The sequence below is a fragment of the Rhinolophus sinicus genome, chromosome 2 (assembly GCF_057876585.1).
Source record: "Rhinolophus sinicus isolate RSI-liver-muscle chromosome 2, RSI-T2T, whole genome shotgun sequence".
In the NCBI taxonomy this organism is placed as follows: Eukaryota; Metazoa; Chordata; class Mammalia; order Chiroptera; family Rhinolophidae; genus Rhinolophus; species Rhinolophus sinicus.
The window spans coordinates 70,003,114-70,027,531 of NC_142502.1; positions in this window are offsets into that span (position 1 = coordinate 70,003,114).

Consider the following 24,418-nt stretch of genomic DNA (forward strand, 5'->3'; position numbering starts at 1 on the left):
CACAGAAGCGATTATTGTCAAGAATACCTTAACGATTCCTCCACATTCACTGGGAAATGTTGGGCATTTGTGACCACTTCCCTCACTCCCATTCAAGAGTGGCTAATGCCATATTCTTGTTTTTCAAGAATGGACTCTTGCCAAATGTACTCATTTAACCCATATTTTTAAACCCCTAGTAGTCAACAAGCATTTGTCTAGGCCCAGGGTATAGTGGTGAATAAGATAAAATCTTGAAGCTCTTTTATAATCACTGTGGGGCTGGAGGAGATTGTGTGTGTGTGTCGGGGGGTGTTGATGGAGGTCAAAAAAGTGAGTAAGGTCATCTCAAATAGCAATCAGTACAACAAAGAAATTACAGTGGGTTAATTGGATGTGAATGAGCAGTCTGGAAGGAAAAGAAATAATTTGGATAGAGGCATCTTTAGGACTTTTAACTGATGTGAATGATAAGAAGGAAAAATACACTTGGAATTCTGGAGAAAAAGCATGCCAAGCAGAGGCAATAGCAACTGGCAAAAAAATCCCTGAGGAAGAAATGATCCTAGTGTGATTCAGAAACAGGAAGAGATCCGGAAACAGGGAAGGCTAAGGTAGACAAGAGGGATCGTGATGGCAAGGTAGGTAACATGCTAATTGTGTAATAATTTCTGAAAGACTTTAATTTTTTAGATCAGTTTTAGGTTTACAGCAAAATTGAGGGGACAGTACAGATATTATTTCCCACATACTCCTGCCCCCACTCATGCACACCCTCCCCCATTATCAACATTCCACACCAGAGTGGGACATTTGTTACAATTGATGAACCTACACTGATGCCTCATTATCACCTGAAGTCTATAGTTTACATTAGGGTTCACTCTTCATGTTGTACATTCTATGGATTTGGACAAATGTATAATGACATGTATCTACGGGTATCATTGCATCATGCAGGTTATTTTCACTAGCCTAAAATTCCCGTGTTCTACCTATTCATCAACCCCTTCCCCAACCCCTGGCAACCACTGATCTTTTTACATTCTCCATAGTTTTGCCTTTTCCAGAATTCCAGAAAGTTAATTGGAATCCTATAGTATGTAGCGTTTTCAGATAGGCTTCTTTCACTTAGCAATATGCAATAAAGTTTCCTCCATAGCTTTACGTGAATGGATAGCTTATTTTTTAGTGGTCAAAATATTCCATTGTCTGGATATACCCGTTTATTTGTTTATTTACCTACTGAAGGACATCTTGGTTGCTTCCAAGTTTTGGCAGTTATGATTAAAGCTGCTATAAACATCTATCCACAGAAACAGATAGATGTCAGATTGTAGCTAGGTTATGTTAAACGGCAACAGGAAATCTCACACTTAATTTTAGGGTGAGAATCTCATCCATTTGGTGTTCAGATTAGCTAAATTGGGATACTGTCCATGTGGCCAGTGCTGTAAGATCCATTACTAGGAACATGGAGAGAGAAGATGAACACATTCCAAGTCCAGATGGTCAGAGGAAAGATTGGCATAAGAGTGTTGAGTAATCTTCAAGATATCCGAGTGACCTGGAGGTATTATTAGAATAGGTCAGGAAAACACTAAGGAGGGTTTGGGGACAATTACTGTATCTTTAGCTAACTTTATTGGTTCAAGCACATGATCTGTGGATGTATAGAGGTGAGTTAGGGAAGAGATGAGTTAATTCTGTGTGTTGACTTGATGAGGCTATGGTTTCCAGTTGTTTGGTCAAACAGGAGTTTTTCATATAGGTTTGAAGACTTTGTGTAAATGTAATTAAAATGCATAAGCAGTAGACTTTAAGTAAAGGGGATTACCTTCTATAATGTAGAAAAGCCTTATCCAATCATTTGAAGGCCTGAAGAGTAAAAATTGAGGTTTTCCAGAGAAGGAATTCTGCCTCAAGACGGAAACATAGAAGCCCTGCCTGAGTTTCCAGACTGCTAGCCTGCCCCAACAAATCTCAGACTTGCAGGCCCTCAAAATAGCATGAACCGATTCCATAAATCTCTCACTCTCTCTCTATGTATCCTAATGATTCTGTTTCTCTAGAGAACTCTGATTTGCACACTAAGTAAAGCCTCCAATGCAAATTACTGTCTGATTTTCTTAGTTGTCTGAAGAAGGCAGAAAACTACCACTCACTTTTACTTTTCCCTGTTAAGGTCTATAGCAGAGCCAGGCTCAGTGACTCACTCCATGCTTCCCTTCCTGTTTTATGTTTCCCTGTGAGACCTACTTGATCACAAAAAGGTGAAGACTCACACCTCATTGGTCTGGATTAGCTTCATGACCCCACCCAACACCAGGGGGCTGGCTGGTTTTAATTTTAGGAGATAAATGACACATCTGAATCTACATTATAGCAGTCTTATCTACTATTGAAATGTAGATTGACATTGGGAAATTCATACTAGGTAAGCGAAGTGGAAATCTGAACATTTATCTAGCAGATCCATTTTGGGATCTGAGCAATCCAGACAGATAAACTGCAAGAAATGATAAAGAAAATAATAAGATATATGAACATTTTTATCTTTCCCTGTAGAATTTAGCTTTTGATTAAGAGCAAGATTTCTTAAGTCCTTTCAGAGTAACCTATGTATTCTGCAAAGGTCAAGTCTTGCACATCCAAAGCAAAATGAAATAGGAGAATGTTAATTGTCTAAATTGGCTGTCCACAGAAACTCAAATCACCTTTCTATTCTACTTTCGCTGAGCATTTCTGGCTATGACTTCGTGAGGAACAAAATGTAAATATGCCCAAATTAAATCAAGCACAGCATCTAAAGAGTGACTGTTTATTAGTTTGTTAGTAGAAATTCAACTTAAAATAATTTTGTCTCTTACCTATCTAAATTTGAGACCCTATGCCTAGTTGTTAGGAGTATAAGGTCTGAAGCCCAACACCCTGGATTCAACTCCTGACCTCACTTTAGCTATATGACCTTAGTCACTCTATAAATTCTTCCTGCCTCAATTTGTCCATCAGTAAAATGGTGAAAATATTAACATTATCACCATTACTTTATAGGGTAATTGTGAGGATAAAGCACATAGACTAATATATGAAACATAGTAAGCACGTCACTTATAATATTAGCTGTTATTATTACATACTATCTGATACTTACCCATGCTTTTCATCAAGCAACTGTTGAGTCGGTTTCTATATACAGCATTCAGTTAGCTGTTTGATGGGAAACAATCTGGACTTAATTTGAGTCCTACATCAGTAAATTAGCGGTTAGGTGCCTTTGCCAATCCACCATCTGTGGCTTCCTAATGATACATGCCTTACCTGTATCATGAAAATCAAGCATCATTATATTTACTAAATGTAAATTATAAAATCTATATAGCTGTGAAGGTCTGCTATCAATTATCTTCAAAATAGTTAAGACTGCCACCAGAGTCTGCAACTGATATTTCATGTTCAAAAAAATAAATACCAGAATATCGATAGTCATTTTTGATTTACAGGGTTCATTTTCCGTGTCAAGGAAAGGAAACTCACCTTTCCAACCAACTTAGTAGTGAAACTTAATTATGTAGGCATAGCTGGATTTCTCCATAAGTCTCTCTCCATCCTTTCACTTCTACTTTCACATTTGTTTCTTCCAGTGTTGATGCACATGAGCTCCAGGACCTAATTGTCCCTTCCCTGCTTCCATGTGCTTATCAGTCTCTCTCCTGCCTGGGTGGTTTTGCTTTCCTCTTCTGTTGTAGTCTACATCCGTGTAAAACAAGAGATAATCTACACAGAAGATTTTGAATATTGATCTTCCAATTTAGCCCCAAAACTCCTACAACAATGGATTGACTTAAAGAACATTCACGTGTAAGAAAATCTAATGGTCATACCAAAAGCAGTAAGGTGTGCTTTGATGGAGTCACACCTTCTTCAGCTGTTTGAATGCTGTCCTCTTTTACAAACTTAACTAAATTCATATCATGGCTTTACTGCTTTGAGCTCTACATATTTTTCTGAAAAAAGGAAAATAATGTAAACACTTTCAAGTTACAGGGAGTTTATATTAAAACACAATGGAAAAAAAAACTGTGCAGGCACACTGGAACACTTTGGTCTTCTCCCTGCTTTCAATCACTATCAAATAACAAAGGAATTTGACAGTTAAAAGAGAACAGTACTTTGAAATGCCCAGACAGTTTCTTGTAGATATTCCTATTGTTCCCTCACTTAATCTATCTCATTTTATAAGGACGTGTCTGCTAGTCCGCCATGTCCTACTTACCTAAAGCCTTTCATAGTCCTAATGGGGTCTCTAGTGTTTAAAAGTTAAACATCACGGGATCTTCAAATAGAAGGGATCAGACTTGATTTCAAAATGTATGAAGTGATTGGACAATATCCACAGCCTCTGCCTCATATGAATATATGTCTCTCTGTTCCTCTGGTTAAATAGCCTTTCCTCCCAACTTTGCCAGTCATGTTATGGCCTCATTTATTAAGCTCGCTCATTGTTCCTCCAATGTTTTCTGTTCTTTCCTGCCCCATCTCTCCATCTGCAGAAAGTATAGCTATCTTGATGACCCAGAGCACAAGGGAATTCTTCCATTAAGCCTTCCTGATTCTCTAGTAAGAATTAATCTTTTTCTCCTTTGATTTTCCCAATTTAAAAAACCTATTTAGTGTAAATTGCCTTACAAAAGTGTGACTACTAAAGCAGATTACTGGGGAGTTGGTCTTTGCCCATCTTGTTATTTTCTATATCTCCTCATACAATACAATACCATGCAGACAGTTGGTTGTTAATAAAGATGTGTAGGAATAATTTTAACCAAATAAATTTATTGGGTAAAATGACAACTAGGTGAAAGAGTTGTGTCATAGTTATATTATAATGTATATGATATTTGGTTTCTAATGATGAAAACTCAAAGTCTTAATGAGGTAATATCAGTAGAGATAAAAATTTGTCCAAAGACATGAAAGAAAACTAACTGAAATTCACTGAGCATTATTATTGGTTTCCTGTGACTTCTGTTACAAATTATAACAAACTCGGTGACTTAAAGAAACAGAACTTCATTTTTTTCACAGTTCTAGACACCAGAAGTCCAAAATCAGTCTCCCTGGGCTGAAATCAAGGTATTGGCAGGGGTATGCTCCCTGTGGAGGCTTCTGGGGAGAAGTCATTCCTTACCTCTTCCAGCCTCTGGTGACTGCTGACATTCTGTGGTTTGTCACATCCCTCCAATCCTGCCTCCATGGTCACATTGCTGTGTCCTTTCCTGTGTGTCAGATACTCCTGTTTGTTTGTTATTTTTTTTAAAAAATAAGATTACTTGTATTCACATTTAGGGCCCACCCAGATAACCTAGAATAATCTTCCTATCTCAAGATCCTTAACTTAATAATATCTACAAAAATCCTTTTTCCACATAAGGTAACATTTACAGTTTCTAAGGATTAGAACCATAAATATATATGAATTTATTTTTTGGAGGGGCGGTGCTGTTATTCAGCCTGCTACAAACACCAACTAGACCTGTTCCTATGCATGGTTTTACCCAGTCTGACTCTGAAGTCGTTGTTGCTGTTCTGATTGTATAGGTGAGACCACTGAAGTCCAAGAGGTTGGGTGATTTACAGAAAGGTACATGCAGTAAGTGTTTGGATATTTGATTCAAATCTAGCTGTGTCTCTCTCCAACTTGATTTGGTTTTTCCATTATATCCTAGCAGCTTCCCAAGTACTAGACACAGTATATTTTTAATAAATGTTTGTTGATATAAAAGAAAACCTTCATTGAGGTATTGAAGTTTGCTGCTTTTGTCACCATTTCTAAATGTTCATTGATTTTTAAAGTGATTTTATACATCAGAAGTGTCTTCAGAAAATGTTTTCTCCTGTGAATGCTTTGTTGTCTCCAAAAAGATCACCACTGAGAATTGGAGGCAGTTTTGTCACTGTAATTCAACATAAGGGATGTGAAGATTTCATGCAGAAACTAAAAAACAGTTGAAAATTTGAGAGGGTGAAAATCAAAGTCATTAATCTACAAAAGCTGAAAACATACATCCTTAATCCAATCCAAGATGATTGGGAGTCTGTGGTATTATCACTATGAAATAATGACGTTTCTGTAGGCACCGAACATAAAGGTAAAATTCATTTAAACAATGTTACATATTCTCCCTGATTTCCCCTAAGTCCTAGACATTTGTGAAGTTGCATTACTGGGTTCTGATAATTCACTATACACTTTCTAGTGAACACTTTTAAAATCACATTTGGTAAAGATATTAAAAAAAATTAGGAAACATTTCAGGGTCATTTCCTCTCCACTAGTTTATACTGCCTAACATTAAAATATTGGTTTTCTTGGCCTATGAAGGCATGTATAAGTTTTTTCTGCTGATGTAACTTACTGTTGTTTAGCAGCTTAAAACAATCTCCATTTATCGTTTCCCAGTTTTCTGTAAGTAGAAAAGTTCAAGCACAGGATGGCTCAGCTAGTTCTCTAGTCCTGATTTCAAAAGGCCAAAATTGTTGGTAGGACTGAATTTCTTTCTGGAAAGTCTGGAGATGAATCCACTTCCAAGCCTCTTCAGGATATTGACAAAATTCAGTTCCTTGTGGCTGTAGGACTCAGGTTTCTTTGCTGGCTGTTTATTGGAGGTCATCCATGGCTTGCATTCCTTGGATCATGGGCCCCTTCCTCCTTCTACAAAGACAGGAATAATAGATTGAGTTTAAATGTCTCTGACCTCATGCTTTAAATGTCTCTGACCTCCCTTTTTGCTTCATTGGTCCCCTGCTGTCTTCCACTACGTGTTTTGCCTGACTTTTCTACCTTCCTCTTTTACTTTTAAGAGCCCATGTGAGTACATTAAGTCCACCAGGATAAGCTCCCTTTCTTAAGGTCAGTTGATTTGTAACCTTAGTTTCACCTGCAAAGACCCTTCATAGAAGTAACTTAGACTTGCGTTTGGTTGACTAACCAGGCAGCAGGAGTATTGGGAGAACACTTTTAGGATTATGCCTAAAACAAGGTGTAAAGTCTCAACTAAGTTGTACTTTTATTCTTAATTCTCTATTTTTAGATTTCAAAGGTCAAGTTACTCAGTAAGAGCTAATAACACCAGAAACATGGAACTAGCTGTCTATTTTCCTGAAAACACCTGATGGAAAGAACATTTGAAGTTTCTGATACACTTAGGCAACCACATTTCCATCTCACATATGAATACTAGATGGGGAGCAAAGATCAGGCACAACTGAAAAAAAAAGTAACTTCACTTAATCTCAAAACTATGTATATCTCATGCATGAGGGATGATAAGCATAGGCTGCATTCAAATGGAAAGAATAAGCACTTAATGAAATCTTTCAGACAAGGATCAAGAAGAACAAAATGCTCGCTGACAAAGGGTGTTAAAATACCTTTCTGTAAGCTGTTTAATTACTCGTGGTATATTACCTCAGCATTATCAAGTGTCTTATCTTAGAGGCAGATCATCTATTCCTTTCTGTTGCTCCTTTGAAGTCATTCTAGCTGGTGATTAGGGAATCTTCTCTAGGAGCCAATTAGACATGGAACAATAACTCCTACATGTGATAATTTAGTGCTTCCATTTACCAACATAGAAAAACATTATTACCACTCAACCTGATATGATTAAACTAATGTGAATGTTCTCATAAACAGAATAAGAGTGCAAAGCCTTTTAGGAGAGGGTGAATTTCCTCCCTGCTCAGTTTCCTCTTTAGTCAGTTGGACATTGTGAGTTTCAGACAGTGAGGAGGTGCGAGGGGATGACTGAGCCATATGATGTAGGGGGCTTGGGTCTCTGGATCCCCACATGGAGACCTCCTATCAACCAGGAAAACCTGCATTGGATAGTTAGGTAAGCTAGAAATGTACTTCTATTGAGATTAGACCTTTTTATTATATCTTTTGTATCTATTCTATCCAGCAGCTGGTATTATCCATACTAATACATCCTGTATCTATCCTATTCGAGAGTTCACAGTGTAAACTTCATTCTGCAAGGTCTCTAGTCCCTGACCCTTTAGGTTCCATAAATCCTTATCATTCTCAAAATTTTTTCAAGGATATTGTTTTCAAGGATTTTGTAAAGACCAAGAATATATTTTAAAGCTCAGAGCCAAGAATTTGAAAAAAAAAATACTAAAAGTTTTTATGCATTATTTTCACTGGAGCAAAACATTTTAACCTTACCTTTTTTTGTTGTTGTTTTGTTTTGTTTTAATAATGGAAGTCTTCAGAGCTAAGATAAAATTAAAAGTAGTAAAATAATGGAAATATTCTCTTGTACAAGGTTAACTCAATACCGTAGTACAAAATGCTCTGGGCATAGAATTAGATTCAAGATGACAGGAAGGCAACCACAGGTCTTCTTTCAGGTGGAGAGAGTCTGCATTTAGAGATTTATTATAATACAAAGTTTAAACATGCTCACACTTACAATATTATCCTTTTGGAAAAGCAAGGGACCTTTTTGCATCCCAGTACATCAGGTCAGTGAGTACAAGTATCTAAGGTCATGGATACATTCTGATTTTCTGAATAAAACATCCTGATAATTCTTTCCTACAGATTTCTCATTTGAACAGGACTTTTTGAGTAGGATGTGGGGAATAACATGAGATAATTTCAAGCTAATCCCCATGTGACAGAGTTATCAAAAGTAAATGGTAGAATTGGCTGACACCTGGGAAAGAACTTAGAGGGTCAATAGGATCAATTATTAATAGTAATAATTATATTAATATTTATGCTACTACTGCTTATAGCATCTTTTACATCTATAGTTTCTCAACAACATGAGTGTAATTATTATTATACATTGTAGATGTATGAGAAAACAAGGTTAGAAAGATTTCCAGTAAATAAGCTCAATGTCACATAACTACTATGCTCAAGTTTCAGAATTAGGAATTGTGTCCAGGTCCTTCCATCACTTAAAACAGATGTCCTGTTTAGGAGTTCCTGAATCACCATAATAATCATCAACAAACAAGGATTATTGATAAGCTACTATGTCCTGAGAATTTTAGGATTCTTTTTGTTATGTCCATTTCAATGGATGTTTTTACTAATTCTTAGGTCAATAATTCTGACCTCGAATTAGACATTATACAATTGTGGGAAAACTTGAAAAAGTAAGGGTACACAAAGGGGAGCTGGAAGATTGTTTAGCAGTTAGAAGTCATCAGGCAGTTCTTCTGAAGCACTGGCCTGGGGGGAGGGACATGTTAAAGCTTACAGGAAATCTGGAAACAAGGGCCATCTAGCTGCAGGAGTGATCTGCACTGGGTGTTGGAGTAGAAGCCTGAGGTAAGCTGTCGCCTCTGCATAGTTACTGTCCCTGTGACTTCACAGCCAAGCATGTAGTGAGTCTGGGAGGCTATGGTTCAGAAGGGTCAATGGTCAGGAAATAAAACAGAATTCAAAGAAGGGAAGAAGAGTGAGGATAAACTGGGACCTCTACATCTCTCTTTCTCTGCCTCCAACTAAGATGGCCTTTAGGCGGTGATGGCTGCTGCTTCCCTGGTCCAAATCTCATGCAAATTTCCCTCGGGGCCAGCTCCAAGTTGGAACCATACAGGTAAGATGATTCTGAAAACTATAGTTCCAGATTAGTCACACTGACATAATTAAATACTCCCATTAGGATTTTTGGAGTATACTCAATTTGACTTTTGTTTATGCTATGGGGTATCCATATTTCCTATTTACTTAATTAAATTCATTGGGGTGACATTAGTTGGTAAAATTACATAGGTTTCAAGTGTACAATTCTGTAATACATCATCCATATATTGCATTGTGTGCTCACCATCCAGAGTGAGTTCTCCTTCCATCACCATATGTTTGACCCCCTTTGCCCTCTTCTATTTATATGTTGTTTTAAAATAAAGTCATAAGGAAAATAATTACTTTTGGAAATAATGTCAAAATCAAATCAGTAAATATAAAGCTAAAAAGTTCCAGCTTTGGAGTCTCCTCTTAAAGATTTGACACATGGTTCTGCTTCTTCACCTAGTGCTTTGCACTTCACAAATATCACTTCAAATTCTGGTGAAATCCTCACAGAGTAGTGGCAGTTTGTCAGAGCATTTATTGTCTTGTTTTTCTAACAAAGAGTAAGTGAAGTGAGAAACGTAGTGGCTTATGCAACATCCATGTTGGGGTGAACCCCCCCAAGATGTTAACCTAATTGCTGCTCTATACCCTGGTCTATACACTGAGGACGATGTCCTCCAATGCCAGAAGTCAGGATAGATATCAAGGGATACATAAATCGGTTGATCTGCAAATTTAATTTTTACTCTCATCCCTTAAATGCATGGAATAAATCCATAAAATTTAGAGATTTTTCCCCCCGAGAATGTTAAGTACTGGCAACCACATCAAAAACTCTGGCAATCTGCATAGCATGAAAATAACTCATTGCACACTTTAAAACTGAAATAGTGGGTGTGTACATGATTTAATAAATGTTATTTTAGAAGTTTATGTATGAATTCACTTTATTTCAGTAATTCTCTGGAGCCATTGATATTACTTCCTTCCTCAGTAATCAATAGCCAGAGTCAGCTAATTTGATTTTTTTAACATGATTCATCTATTGTATATAGACAGTACCTATTTTTAAAAAGTACTTTGAATTGGAGAGGCATTTGATATTGAAGACAAAGCCTTAAAGCTGATTTGTAGCTAAAATAAATAGACATTTTTGTATTTCCCAATCTAATGTCATCAAAATCCTGTAAGATAATATCAATGGAACACTTTAAATTGGCAATTGCTATAAAATTGAAATGGAGAAATACAGAGTTTGCTTCAAAATAATTACTACCTTAAGGTCAGGCTAAATGTATTTTTTTCTCTATATATCAAGTGGATTTAGAGTATGTCATTAAAATGAAAGTACCTTCTCCGTATCATCTTTAGATATGGATAGGAAATGCTTTAAGAGGAGGTAAAATGCATATGAAAGTAACCAATTTTACTAAAATTTGAGGCTTTAAGTGAAAAGGTATTCTGCTAATTTGGTAGTTAGGTTGTTACTGGTATATTCTTCAGCTGACAGTTGGAAATCATGATTCATTATGCTAGTATTAAAAAATGCCTCTATAGGATGTTGGCAGTGACCCTCCCTGGAGTAAAAATAACCTACACTATGGTTGTATTTGACATAAAATATTTATTTAGAAAAATGTATATTTGGAACAGTTTAGCGTGGAAGTGATAACCCCAGAGAAAAGAAACTTGTCAATAACCAAATTTGATCAGCTATTTATATAGGAAGCAATCTGCCTCACAATTACAGTTCCGTATTCCACGGTGACAATGACAATGAAGAGGACTTCATCAATACCAAAGAACACTAAGTCAGATTAATATGTTAAACAACTGTTTAAAAACTGTCAGAATTACTTTCTTCATCCATAACTATGGATGAATTCTTACTTAATTCTAAGAGTTGTGAAGATTAAATGAGATCATCAATGAGAAACATCTAGTATCCATTGATACATGGTGTGTGTACAGTAAATGTTTATTTTCTTCCCTTCTTTCATGAGGTTTACTTATTATGGCACAATTTACAAACTCAATTTACTTGCTTATAAAGGAGTCACTGAAGTATAATACAAAAAAGGGCTAGTAGGAATTGTGAGAACAAATGTCAGATTACCTACATGCAACCTGTTTTTGCTTCTGGTATGCTTTTTTTTTTCCTAGAGCAGAAAAAATTACTCCCCCAGGATAAAAAAAAAAAAAAAAAAAAAAAAAAAAAAAAAGTTACTGCTCTCTAAGACCTGTATTTCCTACTAAGTACCAACAGTATGCCAACACCTAAAATTATTTGACCAAATAGAGACTGATAATCCACTTATCCTAACATTATTTCCATGTCTCTCACCACCATCTCTACTCACTTTTGACCAAGATGGCCTTAACGTTTCCCTCAGCTTGACTAAACTTTCAACTATAAGCCCCTAGCCTCTCTTTTCTTAGAGCATTTGCCTTAGAAAACTTGTAATTGTAAATTATTTCTCTGCCTCTTTGAAATGTAGATAAATCTCCTAGTCTCTTACCTGTTTTACAATCTCAGGTGGTGTTTCTCAAGGACTTGGGTGCCATCTCTTTCAAATGTAATCATCAAGAAAGATAGAGCCCCATCTCCGAGTGAGAGGGTGGCAGTCTAACCTGATCAATCAAAAAAAAAAAAAGAAAAAAATATTTGCAAACTCAAGAATGACTCAAAATGGTAGACTCATCCCACTGAGCAACCCAACCCCTTAGTATTTTTCCACTGGCTCACCTCAGCACTTAAAATCCCTCTTGCCTTTTGTTTCAGTGCAGCTGCGTTCAGTCTCTCTCTCCTATAGCAATAGACTTGAGTAAAGTTTTTCTTGCCTGTTTAACTCCATCGGATGCAGTTTTCTTTGACTGAAAAAGTTCTATGTCTCATTGTTAAAATAACATCCTTAATAATATCCTCAATCCATTTGTCCCTCTTTTTTTGTTTTTCCAAACCCCTAATCCAGATAATCAAGCTCTCCAGTGATTTGGTTGGAGAAAAATACACAGCCAGCTGACTTACTCCGTTTCCTGAGTTCGGACTTCAAGTTCTAGGGCACTATGTCATCCCTTTGTCTGCCTTACATGCCCCCACACCTCCTTACCCACACTCATTTTCAGTAGGTAACATCATTTGCTATTCCACAGGGAAAATAGAAGCAATCAGCAAAAATGTCCACCAGCTTCCACCTCCATATCCGTCTACCCACCTGCACTTGCAACTGTATACTCTGCCTCCCCTACTGTTATTGTGGATACGTTGGCTGTGTTTAGGGCAACGGGCTGCCTTTCCACTGTGTCCCGGACCCCATTCTCCCATCATCTCAAAAATGTAGCTGTAGAAACTCTCCCCCATCTATCCTGTGCCACTAATTTTCTCTGCTCTACTCAGTCCCATCACCCTGCCACATTTTCAGGTGTCCCCATCTTAAAATGATGATGATGATGATGATGATGACAATGATAGATAATAATAATCCTCTCTTAATCCTAAATCCATTTGAAAATACTGTAATATATTTATGCTCTCTTTCCCAGCAAGTCTTGGGAAGGAGTTTACAATTTTTCTCTTACTATCCTCTTTTAAATTTACACTTTTTAGGCTTCAGGGATCTATTCCTAGAGTTTATATGAAAGAAATATCATCTTCTCTCAAAATTCTCAGCTATTAAGAGAGAATTAGGCCATCTTGTCACGTTGAGTTTATTGCAAGATCTGCTTCTTAGTAGAGTCCCCCAGGGTAAGGATCTGCTCCGGAGGGTTGATGATTCTAAATTTTGAAGCCATTTTATTAAAATAAGAAACAACCTCAAGAAGATACAATTTTTAAAGGTCCAGTTTCTTAATTTACCATAAAGGATGTATCTTTCCACACATCGGGAAACACGTTTTGCTATATTTCACCTCTAATATCTCCTCAATACCAATCATTTATTAAGAAATGTGATGTTAAACTCCTGCTCTTAAATTCTTTTATTGGTTCCCTATTACTTTCCATACTATGTCCAAAGTCCTTATAGTTATATAATTATTATTAAATATCTGGTTTCAAAATCAGCTTATTTTTCTATAACTCAACCTAATTTCTATCTCTATTTTTTTATTGTGGGTGAAAACCTCAGTCCCTTGTAGGGTCACCACCACTCCCCACATTCACCTTCCAGGGATTTGTTACAGTACTGGGGTCTTATGTAGTCTGAAGGGTAAGTGAGAGTCGAGGGAAGGAGGACACTGTGGTCCTTGCCTTTGCTTCAGTAGTTTAACAGTGAGATACATATCACTCTAATTGGCTTGGCTACTCCATGTTCAGTGACTTGACATTATTCTGTGCCACACAGAACACAGAATACTTTGGAAAAATTGCCCAGAGCTAAACATACCACACACTTCTCTCTGGTGACTTGCTACATCCCCTGGGAGCTGCTAGAATGCTGTCCTGTTCACAAAACCCACCAACACCTCTCTCTCTCTCTCTCTCTCTCTCTCTCTCTCTCTCTCTCTCTCTCTCTCTCTCTCTCTCTGTCCCTCCTTCCCTTCATCTATGTTTCCCACTTTTTAACTTTCTCTGTACTCCACAGTTCAAAGGATTTCTGTTTAACCTTGGGGGTTGTAGATGGGAGCCTCATACACCTCTTTGTTGCTTTCAAGACACACTGTTTATACCAGGAATCTTCTCCATAATTTTCATGCATCTATTCTGAAAATAAAAGTTACAGGGACTTATATAGGTCCTGTGCTGTTTTCATCTCTACCACATCCTTCCACCTAAACAATGAGCACAGAACCCATAGGTTTTTGAATGGAAAGATGGGTAAAGTGGGGAAACTTATGCTTTAATATCAATATCACAACATTTACTACTGGGTTCCCAGTTTATCTCCTCACTCATACATATTATCCTTACATTTCCATACCATCAGATGGTTCAGAGCTTCCTGAATGCATGTTTCCAAATCTTTGAACAGTTCTGTTTGTCCTCTGTCAGCTTTGAATTATTTTTCACGTGCAAACAGAAATGTGGTGATGAAAGAGTAGAAGGTAAGGATCCAACTGCTAACACTTTCATATCTTGGTATATCTAGATTTCTCCTTCCAGAGGGTGGTAGTGAATTAAGACGTCCATGTACATCTCTGCATTAAATGGTAATAAAGGTTAATAATTTTTTTCCAATAAAAACAAACATATATGTATGTCTATACAAGCACATGAATGCACATATATGTATGTGTGTATACACACATATGTGTGTTTAAAGTGGAAATATTTTGTTTAACTTCCATATAGGTCTGATGACCATTCTGTGGACCCTGTGAGATGCATACACCCTAATTTGAAGACTTTTACTTAACTTGCATTCACTTCTAACATTATATGTATTTAAGTTGCCATTTCAGTGTCCTGGCACCAATTTTCAGACACATTACAACTCATTACTCCTCTACTTACCTTGATGAGTTTGGAGAGTCACTTGACAGTCATTGTAACCACATTAGTGTTATCAGCAGAGCTTCCAAAATCCATTTCTTCTGTGGCTTAACCCTGGAAATGCGTAAACACATATGTTTTATGAAGATGATGATCACTTTCAATATCATAGGGTAACGTGTGCTGACCTTGCTCCTGAATTCTGAGGATGGGACGCCTTTGTGCACTGATTAGAGCTCATCCTCACAAACCCCCAGTTAAACCCCTTGGAAAATATTTTTTAATAGTAAGAATTTAGATTATTATCATTCAAGGATTTTTTAACCTGTAGCTACAATGCACACATTTATACAGCTTTTATTTTCATGGTTAACAACCACAGATAGGCCCTCAGTACAGCCTAGAGATTCTTCTAGGTTCATCACTCACCTCCATCTAACTTTGTTCAAGACATCTATTCTAAATCTTGTCAGTGCCATTAGTGATGTAATGTTGAATAATTATATGATCACTTTTGGGTTCATATCATGTCCTATTAGTAGTTTTACCCTAAGAAGTTTACCCTAAGAAGCCCATTATCTCTCTGAGAAGCAGCTCTGTCAGTAATCAAACACTGAAAAGTTAACCCTTACCTGTCAAGGATTCAGTAATGACTCCTTACAACAAAAGACATTTTTCTTGATCAGGATTCTAATGGTAGCCTTAAATACTACCATTCCCACATTTTACCCTTCATTCCAGCCATGCCCAATTTCCTCAAGTCTTCAAACTTTTGCAAGTGCAACCTCTCTGTAATGTCCTTTCCACATCCTTCACATTTAACACGCAGCACAGATATCTGGAAAGCAACTCTATGCACCCACCATTATCTTCTTTCTTTTGTCTGGGTCTCACTCCTGTCCTCTTTGCTCCAACCATTTCCTCTGTAATAGCAATTTTTAATTTGTTTTATCTTCTGGCTTTTCCATAAGATAGTAAGTAATTTTTCATATTTAGGAACTTGAATAGAGTAGTGATCAATAAATGTTTGGTGAATAAATTAAAGAATGAACTTCCATACTTTCCCCAGTTTTCCTTTTTTCCTAATCTTTTCACATATTTTGAAACTTTAAAAGTGAAATTATTTTTAAGATTCAGAATCTTATATGCCATGATGTGCTAATATTTTTAAAAATAACAAGAGAAGCCATATTCTCACTTTTGATTTCAAAAGTATTTGGTATTGCTGGTGTTAAAAACAAAATTGTTTTCCTAAATATGGAGATTTGACTTCTGGTGGTGAACACACAATGCAATATATAGATGACGTTTTATAGAATTGTACATTTGAAACCTGTACAATTTTAGTAACAAATTCACCCCAATAAATTAAATAAATAAATAAATAAAACTAATAGATTAAATAAAATAGAAATCAGATTTGTTTTGACCATTTAATGTTTTAAAATTTAAAAATAAGATGCATAGATTTTTATTTTTCTAAAATTCTCTAATTTTTAAAAAAGGTCTTGCTAGTATTCTACATTCACTGCAAAGTTACAAAATAATTTGTAAAGTAGGGAGGTTTAAATACTAAGCTTTTCTTATTAATTCGTTGAATTAGAACAGCTCGTAAAGGAAAAACAACTAAATTACAGCCAGCATGAAGAGATTGGATTCAGTGACGATTGCTGTCTTTAAAGTTTGTGACCTTATATTATGCTGCCATATGCCTAAGGGTGTTGAAAATACTCTAAATCAATTTTGGAGGCTACTCACAATGTTTCCTTTAATCACAGAATCCAAGAACAGTTTGTCCCTTGGTGCTTTGTTATCATGTTTTTAATCATCATAACATGATTCTGTAATGTGTCTTATTTATAGAAACATTTTGTGAATTTTTACAGAACTATTTTTTTTTTTTTTTAAATCCTGGCAATAATATGCATTTCTTTGTACCTTATCCCAATGCTTCTCTGAAAGGAGAAATACGTTGTTTGTTTATTTTTTGTATCATATCTTCAATCAACCTGTCTGTTCCCAGTGTTTAAAGATGACTTTAGGTTTGCCAATAACAAACAAGCAGGGATACTCATATATCCTGAAGATCCTTGTGTGCTTTCAAAATGGCAGAAACCTAGAGTTTAACTTGTGCCAAGCACTGAAATTTTCACAGTAATTTTTTATGTGTCATCACTTACTTTATGGAAAAAGAAACTGCATCATAGAGAAGTTTAGTAACTTGTCCAAAAGATCGGTCAATTGGTAAATAACTGAAAAGTAATTTAATAGAGTCCAACTTACACAAAATGTTGTGTAATCATAGATGATCATCCCATCCTTACATTCCTCCTACAAATTTGTTGTCCCCTCAATCCTAGCCGTGGAGGGTGCCGCTCAGCTTCAAGTTGTTGTCCCTTCAGTCCTAGTTGTGGAGGGCGCAGCCCAGCTCCACCATCCCCTGCGAGAGTCGAACCGGCAACCTTGTGGCTGAGAGGACCAGCTCCAACCAACTGAGCCATCAGGGAGGCAGCTAAGCTCAAGGTGCCATGTTCAATGCCAGCCACAGGGGGCGCTTCCCACCATCCCCTGTGGGACTCGAGGAACCGAACTGGCAACCTTGTGGCCAAGAGCCCACTGGCCCATGTGGTAATCGAACCGGCAGCCTTTGGAGCCAGGAGCATGGAGTTCCAACCGCCCAAGCCACCAGGCCGGCCCAGCTCACTCACTACTTTAATCGGCCAGTCAGTCACCTAAAGGGAATTGACAGATTGTAGAAAGTTAGAAGAAAATACTATCGTAATAAGAATCATCTATATTGGGTGTTTTCTATTTCTGTTTCTTCCATTCTCTCTTGATTCTGCTCCACAGTATTTTTCTCTCCATTTCTTCACTAAAATTTCTCTTGTCAAGATCACAAATGATTTCAGTGTTGCTGAATCAAACAATCAACTGATTCTCAACTTACCTGACCTATTAGCAGCATTTGATCTACCTGATCATTTTCTTCTCCTCAAATTATTTCTTCACTTGGCTTTCAGGAAATCACACTCTCCTAATATTCTTTGTACCACTTCTTTCCATCTCAGTCTCTTTTACAGTTTGCTCCTAATCTTCCTGATTGCTTAATGCTTTAGTGCCTGTGGCTCAGTGCTTGATTCTCTTTATCAAATTCATTCTCATTCTCTCCCTCCCTCTCTCCCTCCCTCCCTCCCTCCCTCCCTCCCTCCCTCCCTCCCTCCCTCCCTCAGTGATTTCAACTAATCTCATGGCTTTCACTGTCATCTAATCACTGATGACTCTCAAAAGTATGTCTCAGCCTGGCTTTCTGTGGTGGACTGTAGACACATCTTCAACTAACTGCCGCCTCAATCTCTCTTCTTGGACAGCTTGTGTGAATCTGAAACATAAATATCTAAAGTGGAATTTCTAAACTATCCCCCCAAATCTCCTCTACTTTAAGTCTTACTATTTACAGTTAATGGGAATTTAACATTTTAATTACGTAGGCCAAAAGCCTAATGTTCAAACAGCAGGCACGTATTGGATTTTTCGTTTGTGCTTAAATACTGATTACAGTGGATATATAGGAACAGGAACCAAGAGGATAGAGATAAAGATGTTAGGGTGTCATTTTACTTTCTATTTAACTTAATGATTTTTGAATCATAGGAGTGTATTACTTATACAAAAGTTAAAGGTAAAATTTCATAGGCTGAGTAAATACAGATACATTACTCATAAGGACAATGATATATAAAATGTTAAAATTCCCTCTCTGAGAAGAAAAAAGCTTCCTTATTCCTATTCTTTTGTAAGAAAGAATTATAATATTATTATCTGCATAATATTCCATAGCTTAAAAACAACACAATCTTTTTGCTTTATCATTTGCTACCAATAAACAGTTTCTATAAATGAATGACTGAAAAAAAAATCAGTATTTATTAGCCAATGTCTGTGAGTACTTCATGATTTTTGTTCCGGCAATCAATAGTACTTATATCCAAATAGCCCATAAAATTTATATCAGCAATAAAACCTGAGAATTAAGGGCAGCCCCAATTTTATTTTATTCTTCCTATTTTAAATCCTGTTCTTAAATTTCAAAACATGATAAACCACATTTTAATATTTATATTTTAACTAACTTTTGCTTTAAAGAATTTTGGTTATATTTTGAAATATGCAATTGTAAAATCTCCCAGGGAGAGACCAGTAAAATGCTAAGAAGTAAAGATGCTGAAAAGAATTTCCTCAATAATCCGATGGTGTAGCGTAAGAAAATGTACAAGGGAAAAAAATGTAGAAACTACGGGGTTTCTCTTTGATTGCAATGCAAGACAATCAGTAGTAGGGAGACAATCAGTTAGGGAGTTCTGCTCTCGGCTCCCACTTGTAAGGAGCCTGGAAATCATCACTCCAAAACAAACTGAAAATAAGTCACTTTTCTTGGACCCATTAGAGAATTAGGGTCACACAGCATAAACCACTACCCTGAAATCTGGAGAGAAAGGTGAATATAGATCCCAGCCAAGATCAACTTACCTAGAACAGAAGACATTGTAGCAATAAAGTGGCTGCAATACTTAAATCATTTTGACAAATTGCTAAAGGCTTAGTCTGGACTAAATAGCATGAGAGTAAAAAACTCTTGAGGGCTGCAGTCATAGGGAGAACCCCCCTCCCTCCAAAAAACAGTTTCATGGGTTTTGCCTCCGGGAAACCTACTAGGTTCTCATAGTGAAGATCAGGGACAAATCCTTTCATGTTTCTAGCAGGGGTAGGGGAAATGCAGCTATTTTGAAATAGTCCAGAGCATGACAAAGAACTTCTCTACATGAGAAGCAACTATACCAGAATCTTAACTACCTAGAGGAATGGCAATTAGCTAATATGCAGCTCTAGCCTCCCTGTCTACCCTAAAAGGGGACGAGGAGGGGGGACTAAGAAACAAATATGAAGGTCACAGCCCAGAGACACAGGCCCACTAAAATACTGAGATTTAATTCATAAGATTATAGAAAATTTCCACTTCCTTCACCTAATACCTTGCCACCACATCTAAAAGGCTTCAGAATAATAACAATGTATTACAACTAAAAGAGCTCTAAGGCACAGACTCAATTTTAGAAGTTCTTAAGAGACACTGAAAGACAAAAGGGGAGACAAAAATAAGGTCACTGGAGGTCAATAAACCTACGTTGTCTTCAGCTACAGCAAACAGTAAACACAACCCAACTCCTAGATAAATTAACATAAAATTTCACATTTAAGCCTTATTTACCTTAGTTCTTATTACCCAATACATCATTTCCAGCTTTCAGCAAAAAATTATAAAGTATGTTGTGATGGTTGATGTGTCGACTTGACGGGGCCAAGGCGTGGTCAGATATATTTAGTCAAATCTTATTCTATGTATGTCTGTGAAGGTGTTGTTAGATCAAAATAACATTTGAATTGGTAGACTGAGTAAAACAGATTGCCCTCCCGAGTGTGGCTGGGCCTCATATGATTAGTTGTAGGCCTGACTAGAATACAAAGGCTGGGTAAGAGAGAATACCTTCTGCCTGACTGCCTTTGAGCTGGGACATGGGCCTTTTCCTGCCTTTAAACTCAACTGAAATATCAGCTCTTCCTGGGAATTGAGATTAGCTTTTGGGCTCTACTCTTATCAGCTCTCCTGGCTCTCAGGACTTTGGACTGAGACTGGGGCTTACACCCTCAGTTTTCTTGGGTTTCCCGCTTGTTGATTGCAGATATTAATATGGCTTGGCCTCTATTATCACATGAGTCAATTCTCTGTAATAAACCTCTTTCTAAATAGACAGATAGATAGATAGAGATAGATAGATAGATAGATAGATAGATAGATAGATAGATAGAGTATTGATTCTGTTTCTCTGGAGAACCCTGACTAATATATATCCTAAAAGGCCATAAAAAACAGTCTGAAGAGAAAAAGCAGACATTAGGAACAGGCTCAGATATGACACAGATTTTAGTATTATCAGAGAATTTAAAATAATTATAATTAATATATTAAGGGCTTTAGTGGAAAAAGTAGACAGCATGAAAAAACAGATTGTTAATGTAGGCTGAGAGAAGACTCAAAGAATCAAAAAGAAATTTTGGAAATACAAACACAATAGCAGAAACAAAGAATGTCTTATTGGGCTCATCAGTAGACTTAACACAGTTGAGGAAAAATAAGTAAGCTTGATATGTTAGTAGGATCTGCCCAAACTGAAATGCAAAGGGAAAAACAATTTTTTTTTTAAAAAGAGAATGTTCAAGAATTGTGGAATAACTCAGAAAATGAAACGTGTGTTTGTTGGAATACTGGAAGGAGAAGAAACATTGAACAGAGCTGAAGAAATATTTGAAGTAATAATAGTCTAGAATTTTCAAAATTAATGACAGTTACCAAAACATAGATCCAGGAAGCTCGAAGAACACTAAGCAGGATAAATATCAACTGTCTATACCTAGGCATATTATATTCATCTGCAAAACAAACAAACAAACAAACAAAAAAAACATAAACCAAAACAAATTAACAAAAAAACAGAGACAAAGAGAAATCCTGAAGGCAGCCAGAAGGAGGAGGAAAAAAATCTTACCTGTAAACAATGATGAGAATTATTAATACATTGATTGCTGTTAGACACCATGCAATGAAATAGACCGGAGTGAAATATTTAAAGTGTTGGGAAAAAGAAACAAAAATAAAAAACAACAAGCACACTAACTTAAAATTGTATATCCCATGAAATAATTCTTCAAAAGTAAAGAAGAAATAGAGACTTTCTCGGATAAACAAAAATTGAAGGAATGCATCACCAATAAATCCTTTATTTTTTCTTATTTTTAATTGATATTCTTGATTCCTTCATGTGGCTATATTTTTGTCAGAGTTGTTTTCTCTTCCAACGTAGTTAGCTCTACCCTTGCACCTAAAGAAGCAACACTCATAATTATGATTTAGTCTGAATGACAGCAGGCCCAGCATTGCTTTGTTTCCCAGGCAAGGAATGAGTGTGTTCACAATACCACAGAGGAAACAAAAATCCTCTTTCAAAAATTCACATCCAGCTTCTTTGTTAACACAGCAGCTGTTCTGAATTTAACAAAAGCAGAAAATATTGTCAGAATGAAATTAGTATTAATTAAAATAGTCTGTTGAATCCCAGGCCAGGTTTGCTGTTATAAGTTATAGTGAAGAGAACGTGATGCTGTGCTGTTTATAAGACGGAGGTAATTTCCTGGGGTTATTTAAAGATCATTAGCAGAGCTTGTCTGCAGTTGTCAGGACCTCCACAAATAGGGACCCACTTTTAGAACATAATTATTAGAGCCAGGATAATGTGTGGGCAAGAGAATTTAGTTTGATAGATAAAACTATTAAAATAACATTTATGTGTTTCTCTGATTATTGAAGCATTGTTGGCTGACTATAGAAAGCTGGAAAAACTCAGAAAATGATAAAGAGAAAGTGCAAATCACCTACTTATAACCTCAGCTCCTAGAGACAACTACTTAGCATTCTACTCAGTTGTTCAAGAAATAAGATTAAGTCGTTCAGGAAATAAGATTTTCTCCTTCACTTTAGGTAACTGAGGATATATTTAAATAGGAGTAGCTGACTGAAGATCCCTTCACTCATATGGAGATTAGGGACAATTGTGTCTTCTCAGACTGTTCTTGAACTTGAGACTGTTCTTGAACTGATCTTAACTACTTAAAGCACAATGTTATCCTAATTAGATAGAAAACAAATATTGCAAGGAAATTTACTAAACAACATTCAAAAATTTTTCTGCTATGAAATTTTAAAGTACCCAGAGCATGACTTAATTTTGAAATTCCAAAAGAAGGCATAGACGTAAAGAAAGTAAATTTTTATTTCCCTATAAATGTGTCACATATATTTAAATATAAAATGTAAATACATGATTAGATATAATTATACCATAATCAAATTCAAAAGACAAACATTAATCTGGGGAAAATATTTGTAATCCATATGCCAGGCAAATAGTTATTTTTTTGACAGTGTACTTGATATAGCCCCCAATTTCTATTAAGCATTTTTAATTTAATGTACATTAAACTGTCCTGATTTGCAAAAAAACTCTTCCCCTGGACTTTTGCAGTCCTAGTTAACAGTAGCTTTACATATTCTAGTGACTCAAACTCTATATTGCAAATGTATGAAATAACCTCACTGAAGAGGGTAAGGGAAGAAGGTGTCGAACTAAGTAACTTTGGAAATTAGTGGAGACTTTAAGACTAAAAGCTAAAGGAACTACACATAGCAACTAACTCTAGTTGATAAAATTGTTTCCCCAGGAGTCCAGGATAACAATTCTGAAACTCCTAAGTACATGTATATTGAAGTTGATCAGTTGTCAAGTTTCTCACTGCTGGAATGGGAGGTTATTGATAAGCAAGGGGAGATGGCCAGAATTATCCATGTGGTAATGGATTAGAGTTGGAGACATCACATGGACTTATATATAGTCCAATATAGCTATAGATAAATACCTGTAGAATAACATAGATATATGCATCTATTTATAGGTTAGTAACATATATCCCTGCTCTGCTGCTGAGAAGGCATAGAAGTAATGATAACCCAGTAGCAATGAGCAAAGCTACTTCTTGGTTTCTAATACATTCTCCAATTATCATTAGATTGTGGTTATGGGTTTGGGGAGGAAACCGCAGAGGTTAACGGTCATTCTCATCACACTCTATCAAGAGTACATGCTATGGAAATGGAAATGCACTTACTGGTAAAATGACTGACTCAGGGCTACAGTAGAGAATATATAAAATAAGGAGGGAGAATCTTATAATTCCAGAAAAGTAAGGTAGTACTCAAAAAAAACAAAAAAACAAATCAAAACAAAAACACAAACCACACCAAAACAAAAAATCCACAAGAATGGGAATATATGAGAGACAAAGGAGCCAATTGAAAGAGCTCCAAATGGCCAAATGTGGAACAAAATTAATAACATAATAGTTATTAATGTATTGATAGTATTGTTTTATAACTCAAAATTTAAAATACATGTGCACGAGTACATACTGACATATATAAGTGATTTACTAAAGAAATAAATGGAGGTGAATACACAAATATGTACAGGAGAAGTCTAAATAATTTATGTTGATATTTGTGGAGCACTTAAGGCGATGGGGCATTATTCCACACTCTTTAAATGTGGCTTGCAGTTAGTGACTTCTTCCCAATGAGCATACAACATGAAGTGGGAAAAAAGAATTGCTTTACAAGGGAGGACCCTGACAAGCACTACCTTGACCAGGTGATTAAAGGTAACATCAACAGTGACTGGCACTTTACCTCCATGGTCTTCCTCCCAAAACCTATAACTCTTGATTTGCAAAAAAACACAAAAAAA